Source organism: Oryctolagus cuniculus, chromosome 4, assembly GCF_964237555.1.
Source record: "Oryctolagus cuniculus chromosome 4, mOryCun1.1, whole genome shotgun sequence".
Classification (NCBI taxonomy): Eukaryota; Metazoa; Chordata; class Mammalia; order Lagomorpha; family Leporidae; genus Oryctolagus; species Oryctolagus cuniculus.
The window spans coordinates 56,388,459-56,410,421 of NC_091435.1; the positions used below are offsets into that span (position 1 = coordinate 56,388,459).

The window sequence follows — 21,963 nt, forward strand, 5'->3', positions numbered from 1 at the left end:
TATGACATAAAAGGAATGCTGATTTAGTTTTTTAAATATAGATTTCGTTATCTCTAGCATACTTACCAGAATTCTCTAGGTGGAGAAGAACAGATATTATCCCTCAAAAGACATAGGTGACACTGTCAGGTGCTGGTACAGACACTGGTGCTGGGAATCATAAAGAACAGGGAATATCTCATATATTGAAATTAATTTATGTAAACTGTACATTTTAAAATGGACAATTTGATATTTTTGACACATATATGTGTCTATCAAACCACTATAATAATCCGCATACATATATCCATTACCCCCAAAAGATTACCCATTCCCTTTATAACACCTCCCTCTGTTTTGGCTGGTTTCTTTTACTCAACATAATTATTTTGAAATTCATCTGATTCCTTTTTATTGCCAAGTGGTATTCCATTGTATATATTTGCCTTAATCTGTAGTCTATAAATCTGATGGGTATTTGGGTTGTTGCCAGTTTTTTGGCTATTGGAAGTAAAGCTGTTGGCCGGCGCTGTGGCTCACTTGGCTAATCCTCCACCTGCAGCACCGGCACCCCGGATTCTCGTCCCGGTTGGGGCACCGGATTCTGTCCTGGTTGCTCCTCTTCCAGTCCAGCTCTCTGCTGTGGCCTGGGAAGGCAGTGGAGGATGACCCAAGTCCTTGGGCCCTGCACCCGCATGGGAGACCAGGAGGAAGCACCTGGCTTCTGGCTTCGGATCGATGCAGCGTGCCGGCCGTAGTGGCCATTTAGGAGGTGAACCAACGGAAGGAAGACCTTTCTCTTTGTCTCTCTCTCACTGTCTAACTCTGCCTGTCCAAAAAAAAAAAAGTGAAGCTCTGGGGCCTGTGCTGTGGCACAGTAGGTTAATCCTCCGCCTGTGGTGCTGGCATCCCATATGGCCGCTGGTTCTGGTCTCGGCTGCTCCTCTTCCAATCTGGCTCTCTTCTATGGCCTGGGAAGACAGTGGAGGATGGCCCAAGTCCTTGGGCTCCTGCACCTGCATGGGAGACCTGGAAGAATGGGAGATCTGGAAGAGGCACCTGGGTCCTGGCTTCGGATCGGCGCAGCTTGGGCCGTTGCAGCCATCTGGGGAGTAAACCAACAGATGGAAGACCTTTCTCTCTGTCTCTCCTTCTCACTGTCTGTAACTCTACCTCTTAAATAAATAAATAAAATCTTAAAAAAAAAAAAAAAGACAGATCCACTTTAAAAAAAAACAAACAAGTGAAGCTGCTTAATCTCTAAAGATTAAATGAGGGTCCTAGGAATTTAACTATGTTCATTTTGTCTCTTGCATTACTGACTGAGGAAAAACAGGTGCCATTTAAAAATTTTTTTAAAGTTAGAAAACCAAAAGAAGTCAGAAGGAACCAAATAAGGACTGTAAGATGATTTCCCATTAAAACACTTGCAAAATTGTCCTTGTTTGATGAAATAAATGAGCAAGAGCATTGGCATGGTGGAGAAGGACTCTGGTGAAACTTACTGGGCATTTTCTTTTCTTTTTTTTTTTTTTTAACTTTTATTTAATGAATATAAATTTCCAAAGTACAGCTTATGGATTACAATGGCTTCCCCCCCATAACGTCCCTCCCACCCGCAACCCTCCCCTTTCCCACTCCCTCTCCCCTTCCATTCACATGAGGATTCATTTTCGATTCTCTTTATATACAGAAGATCAGTTTAGCATACATTAAGTAAAGATTTCAACAGTTTGCTCCCACACAGAAACATAAAGTGAAAAATAATAGATGATTTTTTAAATGATGATGAAATCAGATCAGACCTATTGTCATGTTTAATCCCAGTGAGAGTCAAGTTGGGAATTGATAATTTCTTCTTCTTCTTCTTCTTTTTTTTTTTTTTTTCTTTTTACAGAAGATCAGTTTAGTATACATTAAGTAAAGATTTCAACAGTTTGCACCCCCATAGAAACACAAAGTGAAATATACTGTTTGAGTACTCGTTATAGCATTAAGTCTCAATGCACAGCACATTAAGGACAGAGATCCTACATGAGGAGTAAGTGCACAGTGACTCCTGTTGTTGACTTTACCAATTGACACTCCTGTCTATGGCATCAGTAATCTCCCTATGCTGCCGTCATGAGTTTCCAAGGCTATGGAAGCCCTCTGAGTTCTCCGACTCTTATCTTGTTTAGACAAGGTCATAGTCAAAGTGGAGGTTCTCTCCTCCCTTCAGAGAAAGGTACCTCCTTCTTTGAAGACCTGTTCTTTCCACTGGGATCTCACTCACAGAGATCTTTCATTTAGGTGTTTTTTTTGTTTTTGTTTTTTTTGTTTTTTTTTTGCCAGAGTGTCTTGGCTTTCCATGCTTGAAATACTCTCATGGGCTTTTCAGCCAGATCCAAATGCCTTTAGGGCTGATTCTGAGGCCAGAGTGCTGTTTAGGACATCTGCCATTCTATGAGTCTGCTGAGTATCTCGCTTCCCATGTTGGATCACTCTCCCCTTTATTTTATCGGTTAGTATTAGCAGGTACTAGACTTGTTTATGTGCTCCCTTTGACTCTTAGTCCTTTCATTATGATCAATTGTGAACTGAAATTGATCACTTGGACTAGTGAGATGGCATTGGTACATGCCACCTTGATGGGATTAAATTGGAGTCCCCTGGTATGTTTCTAACTCTACCATTTGGGGCAAGTCAGCTTGAGCATGTCCCAAACTGTACATCTCTTCCTTACTGGGCATTTTCTGCTAAAGCTCTGGCTGTATTTTCTTTTCTTTTTAAGATTTATTTATGTGAAAGAGTTACACAGAAGGAGAGGCAGAGAGAGAGAGAGAGGTCTTCCATCTGCTGGTTCACTCTCCAGTTGGCCGCAACGAAGCCAGGAGCCAAGAGCTTCTTCCAGGTCTCCCATGTGGGTGCAGATGCCCAAGGACTTGGGCCATCTTCTACTGCTTTCCAAGCCATAGCAGAGAGCTGGATCGGAAGTGGAGCAGCCGGGACTCCAACCAGCGCCCATATGGGATGCCAGCACTGCAGGCGGTGGCCCTGCTCTGGCTATTTTTCAAAATGCTTTCCTCATAAGCAAATGTTGTTTCTCTTTGATCCTCTAGAAAGTCTGCAGGCAAAATGCCTGGAACATCCCCAGAATTATTGCCATCAACTCTGTTCTTGACTGGTCTACTTTTAGGTAAACATTGCTTTACCTGTGCTTTATCTTCAATATTGTACTGGTAAAGCCATGTTTCACCTTGTGTTCCAATTCTTTGAAGAAATGCTTCAGGGTCTTGAAACCACTTGTTAAAAATTTCTTTGAAAGCTCTATTCATGTTGCAGCTGCTCTGGGCACAACAGCTTTGACACCTTTAGAACAAAAAGTTCTACTTTAGCTTTTCAGTCATTATTGTGTAACCTGAAGCAATTGAATTATCTGTTATGCTGGCTGTTGTTTCTGCTGTTTTTTTCCCACTTTTTTATCTTAATTTTTAATTAGTTTTTAACAGATTCAGTGTGATTTTAGATGTGATTCTAAGAACAAATGATATTTCCTCCCTTCCTGTTTCTGCTGTTAATTGTTGGTTCTCTTCATTTAGAACATGAATAGATTAATTCTTTACTTGCAAATTGATTTGGATTTTCTGCTGCTATGGACTTGATCTTCAACATTGTCTTGACCCTTAAAACAGTTGTCAGTTTTAAAACTGCTAGTATTTTTTGGGTCATCTTCTCAAATTTTTCTATAAAACATCAATGATTTAACTCTGATATTTGTTCTTGCTGGAATTTTAGCAAAATTAATCTTGCCCTGATAAGGACTCTTTTCAAACTGATATCTTTCTCCTCAGTGCCTCCAATTACATCCTGTTAATCCATGTTATAACAAGTTACTATGAGTTTATTTTGGTGTATGAAAATTTTGAAATCCGTGCATAGTTTTTTCATATGTATTTCCCACAAACTTTGTGAAGACCCCTTGTACTTTCACTTGTTTTGGGTAAATATCTAGTAGTGAGACAACTGGATCATAGGTATATGTGTAACTTGAAGGAAACTGCCTGGGTAGGTATGCCAGGGTCTGTGGCCAGCAGCAGCTGGTGCAGGAAGCCATGGAGAGTAAGAGATAGAATGGGGCCCTGTGTGTCCAGGGCCAGGACAAGCAATGTGGGGAAGTAGTGCTTCATGGAAAGTGAGCCTGGGGTCTTCACTGAACTTATTAAAGGGTGCAGTTGCTGAGGAGTCCACGTAGAATAAATATGGATTTTATGCCCTGAGAATTTTGAAAAATTAAAGCCAATTCATGTGACATCCGAAAGAAGAACCAGCAAGCTCTGTGGTTCAGACTCGACACAGTATTTTTTGTGAAGCAGGTGATTAATAATGTTTATACTACTCAAGCCATACTAAGTGTGTAACTGAACTGTACCCATTAAGATGTCCATATAGGAGAGACATTATTAGAGTCTAAAGAATTTTCACAAAGTTTTCGTATAGCTATAAAAGCTTTGACACTAAGCAAATTGGGTGTGATTTGATAGGTACACAACAGTTTTTCCAGATTGCAAATGTTTGAATTCAATGCAAAGATGTCAGCAAAAGAAGTTGCTTTACACTTTGTCAGTTGTGTTCCTGTTAATGAACAACTGTATGAATTAGGTGGATTAAGAGAACGACTGATTAATGTAGGCACATGAAATCATGATGACTGGATCAGTGCAGGGAGACCAGTCACAGAAAAAAGGATACAAAGTATATTGAAGGCAAAATTATATTTAACTTAGTGGCAACTGTATCTGACAGAAAAATGATATATGATGAAAAGATAGCGGAGTTAGACAATTTGCAGAGGAACCCATGGATACAGATCAGGGTAGTAATATGTTAAGTACTATTCAGACAGAAGTTGCCAAACACCAGATGCTTATGGGAGAAGTATAGAAATTAAAAATATATGTGATTGAAAATATCAGAAGGAAAAGCAACCATCTCCCTTTTATTTTGGAATTGTTAGCCCTTAGCATAACACTGACAGTTAATACTACTAGTAAAAAAGCCAAAAGAAAAACAATGCAAAAAAAACTGAGGAAGCCAAATGAAGAGGATGTTTTGTGATATATCCATGTTTCTACTTAAACATGAATTTTCATGGAAACCATTAAATATAAAGACCTTTGAGCAGCATCTTAAATGGCTCAGTACATGTTTAGCAATAATACCAGTATGTTTTCTGGTTGGTTGTTTCTTTTAAAGATATATTTATTTGAGAGGCAAAGTTACAGACAAAAAGAGGGAGAGACAGAGGTCTTCATCCTCTGGTTCATTCCTCAAATGGCCACAATGGCTATAGCTGGACTGATCTGAAGCCAGGAGATTCTTCAGGGTCTCCCACCTGGGTGCAGGGGCCCAAGGACTTGGGCCATCTGCTGCTGCTTTCCCAGGCACATTAGCAGGGAGCTGGATCGGAAGTGGAGCAGCTGAGACTGGTGCCCGTATGGGATATGGCGCCACAGAAGGAGGCTTAACTATACACCATAGCACCTGCCCCTGTTTTGTTTTTAACACTTGGATTAATCAATCTTTTCCCTAAGTGCATCATATGCATGTACTCCATATTAAATAAAAGTGATATTTAGAGTGCTTTCACAAATTTTTTTTTTTTTTTACTTATTTGAAAATCGGAGTTACACAGAGAAGGAGAAGCAGAGCGAGAGCGAGAGAGAGAGAGAGAGAGAAAGAGAGATCTTCCATACACTGGTTCACTCCCCAATTGTCCGCAATTGTGCCATGTGGGTGCAGGGGCCCAAGGACTTGGGCCATCTTCCACTGCTTTCCCAGGCCATAGCAGAGAGCTGGATCGGAAGTAGAAAAGCCGGGTCTCGAACTGGTGCCCATATGGAATGCCAGCACTGCAGGCGGAGGCTTTACCCTCTACACTATAACGCCAGCCCCAGAATCCCTAATTTTTAAAAGCTACCAATGAGGGCCAGCGTTGTGGCCTAGTGGGTTAAGCCACCACTTGCAGCACCAACATCCCATAGGGGCACTAGTTCAAGATCCAACTGCTCCATTTTTCCTGCTAATGTGCCTGGGAAAGCAGCAGAGGATGGCCCAAGTGCTTGGGCACCTGCACCCACATGGGAGACCTGAAAGAAGCTCTTGGCTCCTGGATTCATCCTGGCCAAGCCCTGGCTGTTGTAGCCATTTGGAGAGTGAACCAGTGGATGGAAGACCTCTTCCTCTCTGTCTGTCTTTCTTGTCTTTCCTCTCCCTTTGTAACACTTTAAAATAAATAAAAAACAGGCTGGCGCTGCGGCTCACTATACTAATCCTCTGCCTTGTGGCACCAGCACACCGGGTTCTAGTCCCGGTCGGGGCGCCGGATTCTGTCCCGGTTGCCCCTCTTTCAGGCCAGCTCTCTGCTGTGGCCAGGGAGTGCAGTGGAGGATGGCCCAAGTGCTTGGGCCCTGCACCCCATGGGAGACCAGGAGAAGCACCTGGCTCCTGCCTTTGGATCATCGCGGTGCGGTGGCCACAGCGCACCAGCTGTGGCAGCCATTGGAGGGTGAACCAACGGCAAAGGAAGACCTTTCTCTCTGTCTCTCTCTCACTGTCCACTCTGCCTGTCAAAAAAATTAAAAAAAATAAAAATAAAAATAAAAAGCCACTAATGTTCTAATTATAGTGGAATGTGATTGAGGAACACTGGGCTGGAATTTGATCTTATTTATCTCTAACCTATGCATGTGGGATTAGCCATCATCAATTATGAAATTTTAAAAAAGGATACTGGTGTTGTGGCACAGAGGGTAAAGCCACTGCCTGCAATGCCAGCATGCTGCATCAGCCAGGGCTGGGCAGACTGAAACCAGAAGCCTGAAATTCCATCCTGGTCTCCCAAGTGGTGGTAGAGGCCCAAGTACTTGGGCCATCTTCCACTGCTTTCCTAGGTGCATTAGCAGGGAGTGGGATCTGAAGTGGAGCAGCTGGGTCTTGAAACAGCACCTGAGGGGCTGGCGCCTTGGCACACTAGGTTAATCCTCCGCCTGTGGCACCGGCATCCCATGTGGATCCAGTTTTAGTCCCGGTTGCTCCTCTTCCAGTCCAGCTCTCTGCTGTGGCCTGGGAAAGCGGTGGAGGATAGTCCAGGTGCTTACGCCCCTGCACCCGCCGGGAGGAAGCTCCTGGCTCCTGGCTTTGGATCGGTGCAGTTCCAGCCATTGCGGCCACTTGAGGAGTGAACCAACAGAAGGATGACCTTTCTCTCCGCCTCTCTCTCTCTCATTGTCTGTAACTCTGCCTGTCAAGTAAATAAATTATTAAAAAAAAAAAAAAAACAGCACCTGAATGAGATGCCAGTGTCACAGATGATGGCTTGAACCACCACATCACAACGCTAGCCCTATTAATAAGTCTTTAGAAAACAGAAAAAAGAGGGGCCAGTATTGTGACATAGCAGGTGAAACTGCCGCCTGCCATGCCATCCCATATGGGCATTGGTTCATGTCCAGCTGCACCACTTCTGATCCAGCTCTCTGCTAATGGCCCAGAAAAAGCAGCAGAAGATGGTTCATATAGGTGGGCCCCTTCCACCTACATGGGAGACTCAGATGAAGCTCCTGGTTCCTGGCTTCCCTGTGGCCACTTAGGGCATGAAGCAGCAGATGGAAGACCTCTTTCTCTCTGTATCTGCCTCTCTCTAACTCTGACTTTCAAAATAAGTAAATAAGTATTTTATAGAAAACTTTTATTTAATAAATATAAATTTCATAGGTGTAACTTTTGGAATGTAGCAGTTCTTGCCCCCATACCCACCCTCCCACCCGCACTCTCATCCCACCTCCTACTCTGTCTCCCATCCCATTCTTCACTGCGATAGTATTTCTCTCTAGTTCTCAGTGATTTAAATGTGACCAAGCCTTCTGTACTTTGTCACACAAAGCGGGTTTTCCAGGTGACTATTTTGGTGAGTGTCAAAATAAGAATTTATGGTGTATTACTGTCGATTCACTTTGAATTAAAATATATATAGCAGCAAAAAAAAAGATTCATTTTTAATTATCTTTATATACAGAAGATCAATTATATACTAAGATTTCAACAGTTTGCACCCACTCAGACATAGAAAGTATAAAGTACTGTTTGAAGACTAGTTTTACAGTTAATTCTTACAGTACAACACATTAAGGATAGATGTCCTACATGGGGAGCAAGTGCACAGTGATTCCTGTTGTTGATTTAACAATTGACACTCTTATTTATGAGGTCAGTGATCACCGGAGGCTCTTATTTATTTTTTTTTAAAGATTTATTCATTTATTTGAAAGTCAGAGTTACACAGATAGAGGAGTCTTCCATCCACTGGTTCACTCCCCAGATGGCCGCAACAGCTGGAGCTGCACCGATCCGAAGCCAGGAGCCAGGAGCTTCTTCCGGGTCTCCCATGAGGGTACAGGGGCCCAAAGACTTGGGCCATCTTTTACTGCTTTCCCAGGCCATAGCAGAGAGCTGGATCAGAAATGGAGCAGCCAGGACTAGAACTGGCGCCCATATGGGATGCCAGCGCTTCAGGCCAGGGTGTTAACCCGCTGTGCCACAGCACCAGCCCCCACCCGAGGCTCTTGTCATGAGCTGCCAATGCTATGGAAGCCTCTTGAGTCCACAAACTCTGACATTATTTAGACAAGGCCATAGTTAAAGTGGAAGTTCTCTCCTCCCTTCAGAGAAAGGTACCTCCTTCTTTGATGGCCCATTCTTTTCACTGGGATCTCACTCACAGAGATCTTTCATGTAGGTCATTTTTCGCCACAGTGTGGGCCCTTCATTTTTCTTTCCCTGTCTGAGTCATTGCTGGTTGGAGGGCTTCCGTGGTATGGAATTCCTGAAATTTCTCCCAGGCTTTACAATGGACTCAATAGCCCCCTTCTTATAGGGTGGGAAAACTTTCTCTAAACTGCTTCTGGGAGAAGGTTGGGACTCATCTAGCAAAGTTGTCGGACAAGATTTTAATTGCTGATCCTAATAGCCCACTTGGTACAGGGTAAGGGAGATTTTCTTAGCCTGCCCCCAGGGAGAGGGCTGGAACCCACCTTGACAAGATTATGAACAAAGGCAAGACTTTTAATCACTTAACTACACAGAATTCTCATTTTTCCTTCATCCACTCTAACACAAAAAGACTGGTATCTAGCTAGCTAGTAACAGAGTACAGAAATGTAAGGTCCTACTCTAATGTTAACGAGGACTCTGGGCTATACCCTCAATAGCGATGCCAGGCTGAGCAATGAGCATTTTCAGCCAAGGGCTGACAGTCTGTGATTCTGACCTGGGGGTACTTCACCCCACTGGGCAGATTCACTTCTAGTGGCCAGATTTTTAGCAGAGTGGATGGGACTTCCTTGGAAGCTAGCCTCTGTCATGGCAGCTGTTCATTTAATGCCCTAATGCCCTGGCTTTTTGCATCAAAAACAGGAGCTATTTTGGGAGTGGACTGGCCTAGTTGGTTCTCCCTGATGGCAGATCACCACATAAAGTAGCTACTAATCCTTTCACATAGGATCAAACATATCAGTCACTTTGAACCATTCATCTATCTATTAGGGTAATTTTTGTGGGGGGGGGTACTGAGGGCTAATTTTCTAAGTAGGAAAAGTGGCTGGCAATTTTAGGCAAGACAAAAAATATCCACAGGGCCTGTGCTGTGGCACAGTAGGTTAATCCTCCTCCTGTGGCACCAGCTTACCTTTTGGGCTCTGGTTCTAATCCCGGCTACTCCTCTTCTGATCCAGCTCTCTGCTATGGTCTGGGAAAGCAGTGGAAGATGGCCCAAGTGCTTGGGCTCTTGCACCCGCCTGGAGACCCAGAAGAAGCTCCTGGCTCCTGGCTTCAGATTAGCTCAGCTTAGGCCATTGTGGCCATTTGGGGAGTGAATCAGCGGATGGAAGACCTTTCTCTGCCTCTGCCTCTCTTGTAACTCTGCCTTTCAAATAAACAAATCTTTAAAAAGAATTCCTCCTGGATGAATGTGGCAAAGAGAGAGTAGGGCAGGAAGATGCCAAGGTGACTAGGTAAAAGAGACTGGGCAAGCCTCTGTCTCCATGAAATATTGGCTAAGAGACTTTGGCTACCACTAGACAAGGCAGGGAGAAGATAGAAGACTACGTGTGGAACATTCTTTGGAGTGAAGTTGCTTAGGACTTACCACTGTTCTTGTGTTTTTTTCTTGGCTAGCTCTGCTAAATATATCACTGGAGATGACTGGAACAGAGCTTTTGTCTTCACAGAAGAAAAACTTAGATGCGAGAAATAGAATAGCAGTGAGACAGCAAGGTTCAATGGGGCGGGGCAGACTTTGGAGTAGATAGGAGCCCCTCAGAAAGGGAGAGAGACCGATCATTGACAGGAGTAAGCAAGGTTACACAGTCTGATGGAGAGAATGCATCTACAGGCCAGGTGGTTGTCTCAGTAGAGGGCTGAGATTGATGGCAGCACAGATCAGCATCATCCGCCTCACAGACAGGGAAAATGGGGACAGCTGAGGGGAGTGAGCAGCTGAGGCAGTTGTCGAGAGTACAAATGTGTCAAAGGGGATGTGAAAAGGAGGGTGAGGGGGAAGAAGATGGGACTGAGAAGAAGGTTTGGAATATGAGGAAGATTGGTTAACTGGACGCCAAGATGGCATAGGATGAAGGGGAATGATTAGCAGGATCAAAGTCAGGCTCTTTTGTTTGTTTGTTTTAAGAGTTATTTATTTATTTGAAAGGCAGAGTTACAGAGAGAGAGAGAGAAAGAGAAAGAGATAAATCTTCCATTTCCTGATTCATTACACACATGGCCACAACAGCCAGGGCTGGGCCAGGCCAAAGCCGCCAGACAGGAGCTTCTTCTGGATGTCCCATGTGGGCTCAGGAGCCAAAGTACTTGGGCCATCTTCTGCTGATTTCCCAGGTGCATTATCAGGGAGCTGGATTGGAAGCGGAGCAGTTGAGACTTGAACCAGTGCCCTAATGGGATGCTGGCACTGCCTTACCTGCTATGTCACAGTGCTAGCCCTAAAGCCCAGACTTTAGTAGGCTCAGGAGTTTACTTCTTGTCTTTTTTCCTAAGGAGGAGAATCTGATGGTTGACAGAATGAAGGACAATTATGAAACGTTAGCAAAGAAGAGCAGAACAAAGAGGAAGCAGGATATGAACTCACAGCCAGAACAAGTTTATTCAAGGGCTACACTCAAGAGTCTCTCACTACCAGCATGCATACGGGGTGAACAAATGGCAGAGAGAAAAAACTCTGTTACAGGCTAGGATTATGCAGCAGAAGGCAGCTGAAGATTGTGAGGGGGAGGTCGTTAGGTGGGGCTGAGCTGGTTTGTCTAGGCTTTTCACCCGCATGGGCTTTTCAAACTTGGCCAGGCTGGTTAGTTGAGGAAGGATGCAGAGAGTGTTGAGGGAAAGAGTGCAAGGGGTGGGGTTGAACTGGTTGGGAAGGAATGCATAGGGTTGCTGTTTGTCCTTGCTTCATCAATTCTGACTCAGTATAGATGGGGAGAGGGGCTGCTAGTTTCTTTCTGGCTACTTCCTGGTGATGCAGGGCATTGATGCAGGGTGGGATATCTATACTCTAAATCAGAACTGTTTGGAGAAGAAGAGCAGTCTTGCGATGTTCCTGCCTGATAACTCTGACTATAACAGTCACTCGTTCCTGCAAGAACATTTGAAACATGTTAACTACACATGGTAGGAATGAAAGCACTATGATTATGAGGATAAAAGGAGATGATAGAGACATTGCCCATGGTAGGAAACATGGGCAAAACGACATGGGCCTATTTGGGGGATAGATTTCATTAGTGTGCTTTTTTTTTATGGGCCCAATATCTTCTCTTAACATAACCAACTTATTTCTGTAGAACCAGCACTGTTCACCCAAAAAGAGGCAAAGTCCTCCTTTTTCGGCAGTGAGGAGATCTAATCCTCAACATATTTGAAGGATCACTGCTGCCAAGGAATCCACCTGATCCTAGAGCTGAGACAGTTGTTACACCGGGTCGTTTATGTCTTCTTTGAGAGTGAGAGTAAGTCTTATATTTTATTGGCCCTGTCTACCAAAGTTGCCTGTACAGCTGCTCAATTCTTGCCAGAACACCCAACAAGATTATTAAGGAGGGTGAGTCCAAAATCCCTTTTGACATAATGTGTTAGAGAGAAGGAAAATAAAGACTGGTTTAGAGTATAGGACAAAGGCAGAAATAGGAAAGCGAGAGTACAGATCCCTGTCCAGTTAGTGGGAAGACAGGTGCAAGCCTGGTTGCTGCAGAGAAAGAACGCCCTTATTTCTGATCCTGTACGTGTGATCATATGGTAAGTGATAATCCTTATGCTTCCCAGTGACGCGGGAACATGATAAATAACTGCCATAGAGGCCACTTCTATTGGGCGTGAGGAATAGTAATGTTTAAAGGAGGTGGAGGTCTGGAAGAGTGATAGGTTACAGGTGACATCGGGGAATGAACCCATGTCACGGGAAAAGGAGAGGGAAAGGAGCTTGACCAATCACTGAGGCCATAGCAAACATGCCATGGATAGGTATAAGACGTGGAACCGTCAGTGTTTGTTTTTTCCTTTGCTCTGTTGGTGTTGTTTCCTGGGAACTCCAGAAGAGATATATCCTGGGGTTCTCTGAGGAAGGTTCTGGTCCATGTAATATAAATAAGTCCCTTGGCCCTTTCCCAGAGCTGGTAGGAGGTAGGGAGGCTTTGCCAGACCTCAGGGGAGGAGGGTGTTCAGATCCAACATGAAGAGACATTGGGGTTATGTTTAAAGAAGAGGCTAAAGAAATGTTAATGAGAGGTATGTAGGGGTTTGGGAAGCACAAAAGGGGATCAGGTCAGAAGTAGCAATAGAGAAGCATCCTACTCAAAAGAGGTAAGAGTGCTAGAGAAACTTCCAAGTCTAAGACTATGGCTGCAGCTATCATCAGAGAGTGACAGTGCGTTACAGTAAGAAATATAAACAGAGGTAAAAAAGGATATCTACATGGAAGTGAAGTCACAGAGATTGCCCTGGAGCCATCACCTGAGATGAGGTTCAGGAGGTAGACTGATGGAGTCTAGTACTACTATCTCTCCTATAGAACTACTTGGAGGAGGGTGCAGTCTTGTGGCATAACAGGTAAAGCCACTGTCTGCAATACTGGCACCCCATATGAGCACTGGTTTGTGTCCTGGCTGCTCCACAGCCCCAGAAGATGGTGCAAGCACTTGGGCCCCTGCCACCCATCTGGGAGACTGGGAAGAAGCTCCTGACTCCAGCTTTGGTCTCAACCCCAGCTGTTGCAGCCATTTGAGGTGTGAACCAGCAGATAGAAGATCTCTCTCTCTCTGTCTCTCCCTCTTTCTGTAACTCTGATTCTCAAATAAATAAATCAATCTTAAAAAATACAATCTCCTGATGAAACAGAGCTCTAATAAATAGAATAATTATTATTTTTTTTTTTGGTCTTGTAACACAAATTTAATTCATGATCAAGGAGGTTAACACCTGACATTGCTTAGAGTCAGAAAGAAAAGGAACAGTTGAAGTCATCCGGCACTGACTGAGGATGATCCACGCACCAGGCTTTCTGTTAAACACTGCATCTCCTTTAATTCTTTTTTTTTTTTTTACGTTTATTTAATGAATATAAATTTCCAAAGTACTATTTATGGATTACAATGGCTTCCCCCCCCATACCGTCCCTCCCACCCACAACCCTCCCCTTTCCCACTCCCTCTCCCCTTCCATTCACATCAAGATTCATTTTCGATTATCTTAATATACAGAAGATCAGCTTAGTATACATTAAGTAAGGATTTCAACAGTTTGCTCCCACACAGAAACATAAAGTGAAAAATAATAGATGATTTTTTTTAAATGATGATGAAATCAGATCAGACCTATTGTCATGTTTAATCCCAGTGAGAGTCAAGTTGGGAGTTGATAATTTCTTTTTCTTTTTTTTTTTTTTTTACAGAGGATCAGTTTAGTATGCATTAAGTAAAGATTTCAACAGTTTGCACCCCCATAGAATCACAAAGTGAAATATATTGTTTGAGTACTCGTTATAACATTAAATCTCAATGCACAGCACATTAAGGACAGAGATCCTACATGAGGAGTAAGTGCACAGTGACTCCTGTTGTTGACTTTACCAATTGACACTCCTGTCTATGGCATCAGTAATCTCCCTATGCTGCCGTCATGAGTTTCCAAGGCTATGGAAGCCCTCTGAGTTCTCCGACTCTTATCTTGTTTAGACAAGGTCATAGTCAAAGTGGAGGTTCTCTCCTCCCTTCAGAGAAAGGTACCTCCTTCTTTGAAGACCTGTTCTTTCCACTGGGATCTCACTCACAGAGATCTTTTGCCAGAGTGTCTTGGCTTTCCATGCCTGAAATACTCTCATGGGCTTTTCAGCCAGATCCGAATGCCTTTAGGGCTGATTGTGAGGCCAGAGTGCTATTTAGGACATCTGCCATTCTATGAGTCTGCTGAGTATCTCGCTTCCCATGTTGGATCACTCTCCCCTTTATTTTATCGGTTAGTATTAGCAGGTACTAGACTTGTTTATGTGCTCCCTTTGACTCTTAGTCCTTTCATTATGATCAATTGTGAACTGAAATTGATCACTTGGACTAGTGAGATGGCATTGGTACATGCCACCTTGATGGGATTAAATTGGAGTCCCCTGGTATGTTTCTAACTCTACCATTTGGGGCAAGTCAGCTTGAGCATGTCCCAAATTATACATCTCTTCCCTCTCTTATAGAATAATTATTTTTTAAGATTTATTTATTTGGCCGGCGCTGCGGCTCACTAGGCTAATCCTCTGCCTTGCGGCGCCAGCACACCGGGTTCTAGTCCCGGTCGGGGCCCCGGATTCTGTCCCGGTTGCCCCTTTTTCAGGCCAGCTCTCTGCTGTGGCCAGGGAGTGCAGTGGAGGATGTCCCGAGTACTTGGGCCCTGCACCCCATGAGAGACCAGGATAAGTACCTGGCTCCTGCCATCGGATCAGCACGGTGCGCTGGCCACAGTGCGCCAGCTGCGGCGGCCATTGGAGGGTGAACCAACGGCAAAAGGAAGACCTTTCTGTCTCTCTCTCTCACTGTCCACTCTGCCTGTCAAAAAAAAAAAAAAAGATTTATTTATTTATTTGAAAGTCAGAGTTACACACAGAGAAAAGGAAAGGCAGAGAGAGAGAGAGGTCAAGAGATCTTCCATCCATTGGTTCATCCCCTCATTTGCAATGGCTGGAGCTGACCCCATCCGAAGGCAGGAGCCAGAAGCTTCCTCCAGGTCTCCCACGTGGGTGCAGGGCTCAAGGACTTGGGCCATCTTCAACTGCTTCCCCAGGCCATAGCAGAGAGCTGGATCAGAAGTGGAGCAGCCGGGATCAAACCGGCAAACATATAGCTTTACCCGCTATGCCACAGTGCCGGCCCCAAATAGAACAATTATTAAAAAAAAAAAAAAAAAGAATTACTTGGAGGAATCTGTGGAATTCAGGAATTGTCAGGAACATGAGGTATTGTGGGGAGCCTTGTCAACTTGAGAATAGTGGGTCCCGTGGGAATAAAATTATATAAAGGAACTGTAACTAATTTTAATGAAGTAAAATGTACCCGAGGTGGGGTATCCTTTGAGCTTAGTGGTAGGGGTAGTCAATATTGCTTGAAAGGGCCTGTTCCATTTTGGCTATAAAGCAGCCTTGTTTTGTCTAAGGTAGACCCAATTACCGGGTTGAAATGCAGAAGTATAGTCCGAAGGTAAAGGGCATAGTTTGGGTAGATGTGTGTCTGCATAGGTCCATGAATAAGAGTGCATGGGGCTGGCACTGTGACATAGTAGGTTGGCCTCTGCCTGTGTTGCTGGCACCCCATATGGGTGTTGGTTCGAGCCCCAGCTGCTCCACTTCTGATCCAGCTCCCTACTGATGGCCTAGGAAAGCAGTGAAGGATGGCTCAGGTGCTTGGGCCCCTCTACCTGCATGGGAGACCCAGAGGAAGCTCCTGGCTCCTGGCTTGGGCTCAGCCCAGCTCCAGCCATTGAGGCCATTTCAGGAGTGAACCAATGGATGGAAGATCTCTCTCTCTCTCTCTCTCTCTCTCTGTCTCTCCCTCTCTCTCTGTAACTCTGCCTCTCAAATAAAAAAAAAAATTAAACAACAGCAAAAAGAGTGCATTTCACTGAGGAAAGGGAAAGTAACAGGAGGAGGAATGGCTTCAGAATTTTGGAGGAGAGGAAAGTTATCAGATGCAAGAAGATTACTTCTGTATAGGATTCCAAATGGGCTGAGCATTAATGGCTTCTGGGGAAGACATAAAACAGAGCTAAAGTAAGCAGTTTTACCCAGTCTAAGTGGACTTGGGCAGAGAGTTTAGTGAGAGCTTGTTTAAAATTTCATTTATCCATTCTACTTTTACTGAAGAGGGGAGATGATAGGGAATGTGAAAATGCTATGAGCGGCGCCGCGGCTCAATAGGCTAATCCTCCACCTAGCGGCGCCAGCACACCAGGTTCTAGTCCCGGTCGGGGCGCCGGATTCTGTCCCGGTTGCTCCTCTTCCAGGCCAGCTCTCTGCTATGGCCCGGGAGTGCAGTGGAGGATGGCCCAAGTACTTCAGCCCTGCACCCCATGGGAGACCAGGAGAAGTACCTGGCTCCTGCCTTTGGATCAGCGTGGTGCGCCAGCCGCAGCATGCCGGCCACAGCGGCCATTGAAGGGTGAACCAACGGCAAAGGAAGACCTTTCTCTCTGTCTCTCTCTCTCACTGTCCACTCTGCCTGTCAAAAAAAGAAAAAAAAATTCTGGCCCATTATCTGATTGAATGGAAATGGGGAGTCCAAATCTAGGGACAATATCGCTTAATAGTATAGTGGAAATGGTGAAGGCTCTCTTGTTAGTAGTGGGGAGGGCCTCCACCTAACCAAAGAAATTGTTCACCATAACCAGAAGGTAATTTATCCACTTAACTGGTAGCATGTGGGTGAAGTCAATCTGCCAGTCCTCCTGCAGGAGCAGCTGTGGGCCTGTGAGTAGCAGGAGATGGGGGTGGTCTTATATTGAGTTGGGCATAGCAATCCGACAAATGCTACACATCCAAGATATATTATGCAGAGTTTCTTGTATGGTGGGAGTCAGGTGTATGTGTGATTTTAGGAAATGAAGAAAAGAGTTTGGGTTTGAATGACACAGGTAGCAGAGGTTTTTTAGAAGGTAGCTTGGAGAAAAGAGGGCAGTATTAGTTTATTATCTAGAAACCACCATGAGGCCCTTTGTTGTTGGAATTCAGAGATTTCTAAGTCTGAATAGGAGCTAAGTTAAAGAGAACGGATGGGATTATTTCACTATGGGCTGTTGCTTCAGCTGTCAGACCAGCCTGTTTGCTAGCTTCTGGTAAGTACTGTTTGTCTTTCTGGTGGCCTTTGCTATGAAAATAGTGGCTTTTGTTGGCAGCTGGGAAGCATCAAGAAGAGCTTTAATCAGCTTGACATTTATTATAGGGTCCCTCGGGCTGTCAGGAAGCCTTTTCCTGCCATATCTGGGCACTGGAATGGATGATGTAATAGGCATATTGGGAATCTGTGTATATGTAAATGGTCTTTCCCTTTGCCAGAGTCAGGGCTCATGTTAAGAGCAATAGCTCAGCTGTGCCCTGAAGTAGGGGTCGAACTTCAATGACCTTTTTAGGGGAGAGGAAGAGAAAGTATCACCATGATACCCCTCAATTATCATCACATATCCAGCAGAAAAGGGGGGATTTTTGGTGGCGCTACCATCAATGAACCAGCCAGGGTCTTGGAGAATGAGAGTGTCTGTGAGGTGGTGTAATGTAGTTAGGGAGAAAGTCAGATAATTAGGGCAAGAATGGGGTTCATGGGAATCATATAAGGCAGTGGGAAGAAGAGTAGCTGGATTAAGGGAAAGCAATGATGGAAGGTGTCCGTAGGTTGGAGGAGAGTAGAATGAAGAATTTGGGGGACTGGCGCTGTGGCGCAGCAGGTTAAAGCCCTGGCCTGAAATGCTGACATCCCATATGGGCGCCGGTTCTAGTCCTGGCTGCTCCTCTTTCAATCCAGCTCTCTGCTATGGCCTGGGACAGCAGTAGAAGATAGCTCAAGTCCATGGGCCCCTGCACCCATGTGGGAGTCCTGAAGAAGCTCCTGGCTCCTGGCTTTGGATCGGCACAGCTCTGGCCATTGCGGTCATCTAGGGAGTGAACCAGCAGTTAGAAGACCTTTCTCTCTGTCTCTACCTCCCTCTGTAACTCTGTCTTTCAAATAAATAAAATGAAGAAAAGCGAGTTTCTGGGCCTCAGGTATGAGGAGGGCCTCAGTGGTCAGGATCCTCAGGCACTGAAGTCAGCTCTGATAAATCCTGCCCAATTGTTTGGAGAAATAGGCCATAATGGTGGTAGAGTCCCTTGCCATTTAGGTCAGAAGATTGAATGCTTGTCCCTTAGAGCTATGAATATAAAAAAGGAACAGTACATGTGGGTTAGGAAGGCTCAGGGTGGGTACTAGAATGGGATTTCCAGGGGGAGAGGTCCCTTTCATAGAGGGGTTTAGCAACAAGAGAGAAGTCTGGAATCCTGATGCAAAAATATCCCATGAGTCCCATGAAAGAGAAGAGGTCTCTCTTAGTAAATGGAAAGGGAAGGGAATGCGTTGCCTGTTTTTGGGTTGGAGGAATTGTGCAAGTGTCTGGTGTGACAGGAAGTCCCAGGAATGTGACAGGAGTGGAAATTAGCTGAGCTTTTTTTCTGAGATACCCTATAACCTTTCTCAGCTAACAAATTTAAAAGACTATTGATATGCTGGAGACAGGTTCCTCGGGAGGAGCTGCAGAGCTGTTGAAGTAGGGTACTGGGTGAAAGGTTAATAGAGGCTAGATACGCCTAGAGGGTCTGCCCAAAGAAGTGTGGCTGCCCTGAAAACTGGTTTTTTGTTTTTGTTTTTGTTTTTTGTTTGTTTTTGTTTTTTTTTTTTTTTGTTTTGTTTTTTTTAAATAGAAAGTATAGATGTGTATGGGGCGAGTGAATTGGGATGGGTATGTGAACCTGAAGGAGGTGGCATATTGTAGGTTTTAGGCCACTATGGCTTTCTAGACTGAGAGAATATTGGGGAACAGCAATAGCTTTTATGCGATCCCTTAGGGAGATGTGAATGGGAGTACTTTATGGGATCCCTTAGGGAGATGTGAATGTGAGTGGGTGGTGATTATGGGGTAAAATGTATTCCATACTATAGGGCTGACCAAGGCTGACTTTCTCTCTGGGATAGAGAGGTAGGGGGAGGAAGGTCCTTATTATGAAGGATAAACGTGTGGGTTGCATCCCTAGTGGGAATGGAGACAGATGCTCCTAGAGAGAGGAGAAGGTCTCTGCCCAACAGGGGGATGGAACAATTGGACAGAACAAGAAAGGAGTGTAAAAGAGTAATATCTCCGAAGGAGCAATATAGAGGAGGAGCCTTATTAGGTGTCTTAATGAAGCCTTTCATGCCAGCAAGAGACAGAGGAAGGAAGGAGTGGGCCACAATATTCACTTAAAACAGATAAACTAACCCCAGTGTTCACCAAGAAAGAAATACTTACTACACACTGCCCCCACTACCCTTGGATCTTTGCTCTCACTTGTGATGGGGCTGTGGGACCCAGGCCTCCTCATTTTGTTATATTTAACATAGATGAGATGTCCTGTGTTGGAGAGGGTTGAGCAGAGAGCTGTCTCAAATAGAGGGGCATCCCTCCCCCAGGGGGAGGGCAGTCCATCTTCCAGCGTCCCCATTGTCTGCATTTGGGATATGGCCCTGGCCCAGTGCCCAGTATTGCTGCAATTAATGCAGACTACTGGAGGGCTGGGATCTGGCTTGTGGTCAGGCTCCGGGTTGGAGCAGGCCTTGGCCCAGTGCCCAGTGCTGCGGCATCAGTAACAGGTTCCCTGAGGCCTGGGACTTGTCTTTTTTTTTTTTTTTTTTTTTTTGACAGGCAGAGTGGACAGTGAGAGAGAGAGACAGAGAGAAAGGTCTTCCTTTGCCGTTGGTTCACCCTCCAATGGCCGCCGCGGCCGGCGCACTGCAGCCGGTGCACCGCGCTGATCCGATGGCAGGAGCCAGGAGCCAGGTGCTTTTCCTGGTCTCCCATGGGGTGCAGGGCCCAAGCACCTGGGCCATCCTCCACTGCACTCCCTGGCCACAGCAGAGGGCTGGCCTGGAAGAGGGGCAACCGGGACAGAATCCAGCGCCCCGACCGGGACTAGAACCCGGTGTGCCGGCGCCGCTAGGCGGAGGATTAGCCTAGTGAGCTGCGGCGCTGGCCGACTTGTCTTTTGATTTGGGTCTTGGTAGACTGCAGAGGCAAGCATCTGATACTTTAATTTCATGTTTTTCCTTCTGAGTGCTTACTTCCTCATCCCTATTAAAGATGCAAAAAGCTGCATTTATGGGGTCTCTTTTGTGGGTTTGTGTACTGTCACCCAGTTTTTAGAGTTTGCACTGGACATCTGGAGCTAATTAGGGCATAAAGTGAGTATTTAGAAACAACTGCCCTCCTGGGAAATTGGGACCTGTGTTGGTAGTTTGTATTGTCTCTGTAAGGTGGGCCATAAAGATAGCAGGGTTTTCATCTGGTGCCTGGGTGATCTCATGGATCCTATCATAGTTAATCCGCTTTTGGCTGTTCTTATCCATAGCCAACAGGCAGGCGATCATGTGATCTCAGGCCCATAGGTGTCCCTAGGTCCCTGGGTTGGTAGGTCCACTCCAGGTTAGGGATGGCTTTGGGGATGGCCCAAGCAGCCTCTGGGTGTCTGTCTTGGGCCTGGTGGTGTAACTCATCTCTGTGCTGTTCAGCAGCTTGCCAGATACGTTCAAATTCATCTGGAGTTAAGGTAGAGGATAGAATGAGACAAAGATCTTGCCAGATTAAGCTGTAGGACTGAGTCAGGTGAAGAAATTCCTTATGATATTTGGAGGGATTCTCTGAGAAGGAGCCTAAAAGCTCCTTGATTTGATTAAGATCTGTTAGAGAAGGAGACATGGACTCTGGGCCTTCCATGCCAGCCACCTCCCTCAGGGGAAGACTGGTTTGGGTTGTAAATTTCGGGAGACAGTGTGAGGAGTAGGTAAGACAGAAGGGTGGATTGGACCAGGAATCGGGTGGAGTGGCTGGGGTACCTGTGGCAGGTGGTCGTCAGCTGGATCTGGATCACAGAGAGGATGTGAAGAGGGAGGGGCTGGGGGTGGAGCTTTTAAAGGAAAGCTTTTCTTTCATGGAAAGAACAGGACAAACAGGGTGTGAGGGTGAAGAGAGTGACAGGATGGAGGGGGAGGGGGATGGGACTGGAAGATTGAAGGGGAGAAGGGAGAGGAAGGTCAGTTGTGGCTGCCACTGTGGGGTGGGGGGAAGAAGAACATGCAAGCAGGGCAGGGTGAGTGGAGGGCCATGCTCCCAAGGTGGTAGCTTCTCTGATGAAGGAAGAACGAGAGAGGGGAAGAGAGGGAGTTCAAAGGAAGGCCTCAGGCCTCTCTCCTCCATGATAACTTGGAATGAGGAAACTTGACCTTGGAAGAGGAAAAAGGCTTGGGGAACTTCTGACCATTTGCTGTTCCTCTGTGTAAAGTAATCAAGGTCGCAGAGAATTTGGTGACCAAGCCTGCCTCGTTCTGGCCATTTAGATTCATCATCCAGTTTACATTGAAGCCAGGCTTTGGTATAGAGATAAATTAATTGTTTTGGTCTCATCTGTCCAGCACACACAAGTTCAACAGACAGACCCGGGACAGTCATGCGTCCCATGGGAGAAATTTGCTAACCCACGGACTTAAATACAATGAAACCGAGAGCTGAGGACTCGACTTACAATAAAGCATCTTTTGAGAAGCCTCCCACAGCTGAGCCACTCACAACTGAGTTATGAGATTTCCCTTAGCTTAGATAGGCACCTCTAAACTAGGACATAAGGGAACA

At 45.3% G+C, this 21,963-nt stretch overlaps 1 long non-coding RNA gene and 1 pseudogene across 4 annotated transcripts in view; one reads left to right on the plus strand and one right to left on the minus strand.

Annotated features, from left to right (window-relative positions):
- Positions 1–21,963, minus strand: part of LOC108178010 (uncharacterized) — a 32,083-nt gene that overhangs the window by 5,524 nt on the left and 4,596 nt on the right. For 2 of the 4 annotated variants that reach the window (XR_001794714.3, XR_011387828.1), the window contains exons 2-3: positions 3,177–3,333; positions 67–150 (exon numbers count right to left, since the gene is read on the minus strand). This is a non-coding gene — a long non-coding RNA (uncharacterized lncRNA). The remainder of the gene's footprint in view (positions 1–66; positions 151–3,176; positions 3,334–21,963) is intronic. The other 2 variants (XR_007908922.2, XR_011387827.1) reach the window with 1 other exon arrangement.
- LOC100350764 (ubiquitin carboxyl-terminal hydrolase isozyme L5 pseudogene) lies at positions 3,862–5,128 on the plus strand (annotated as a pseudogene).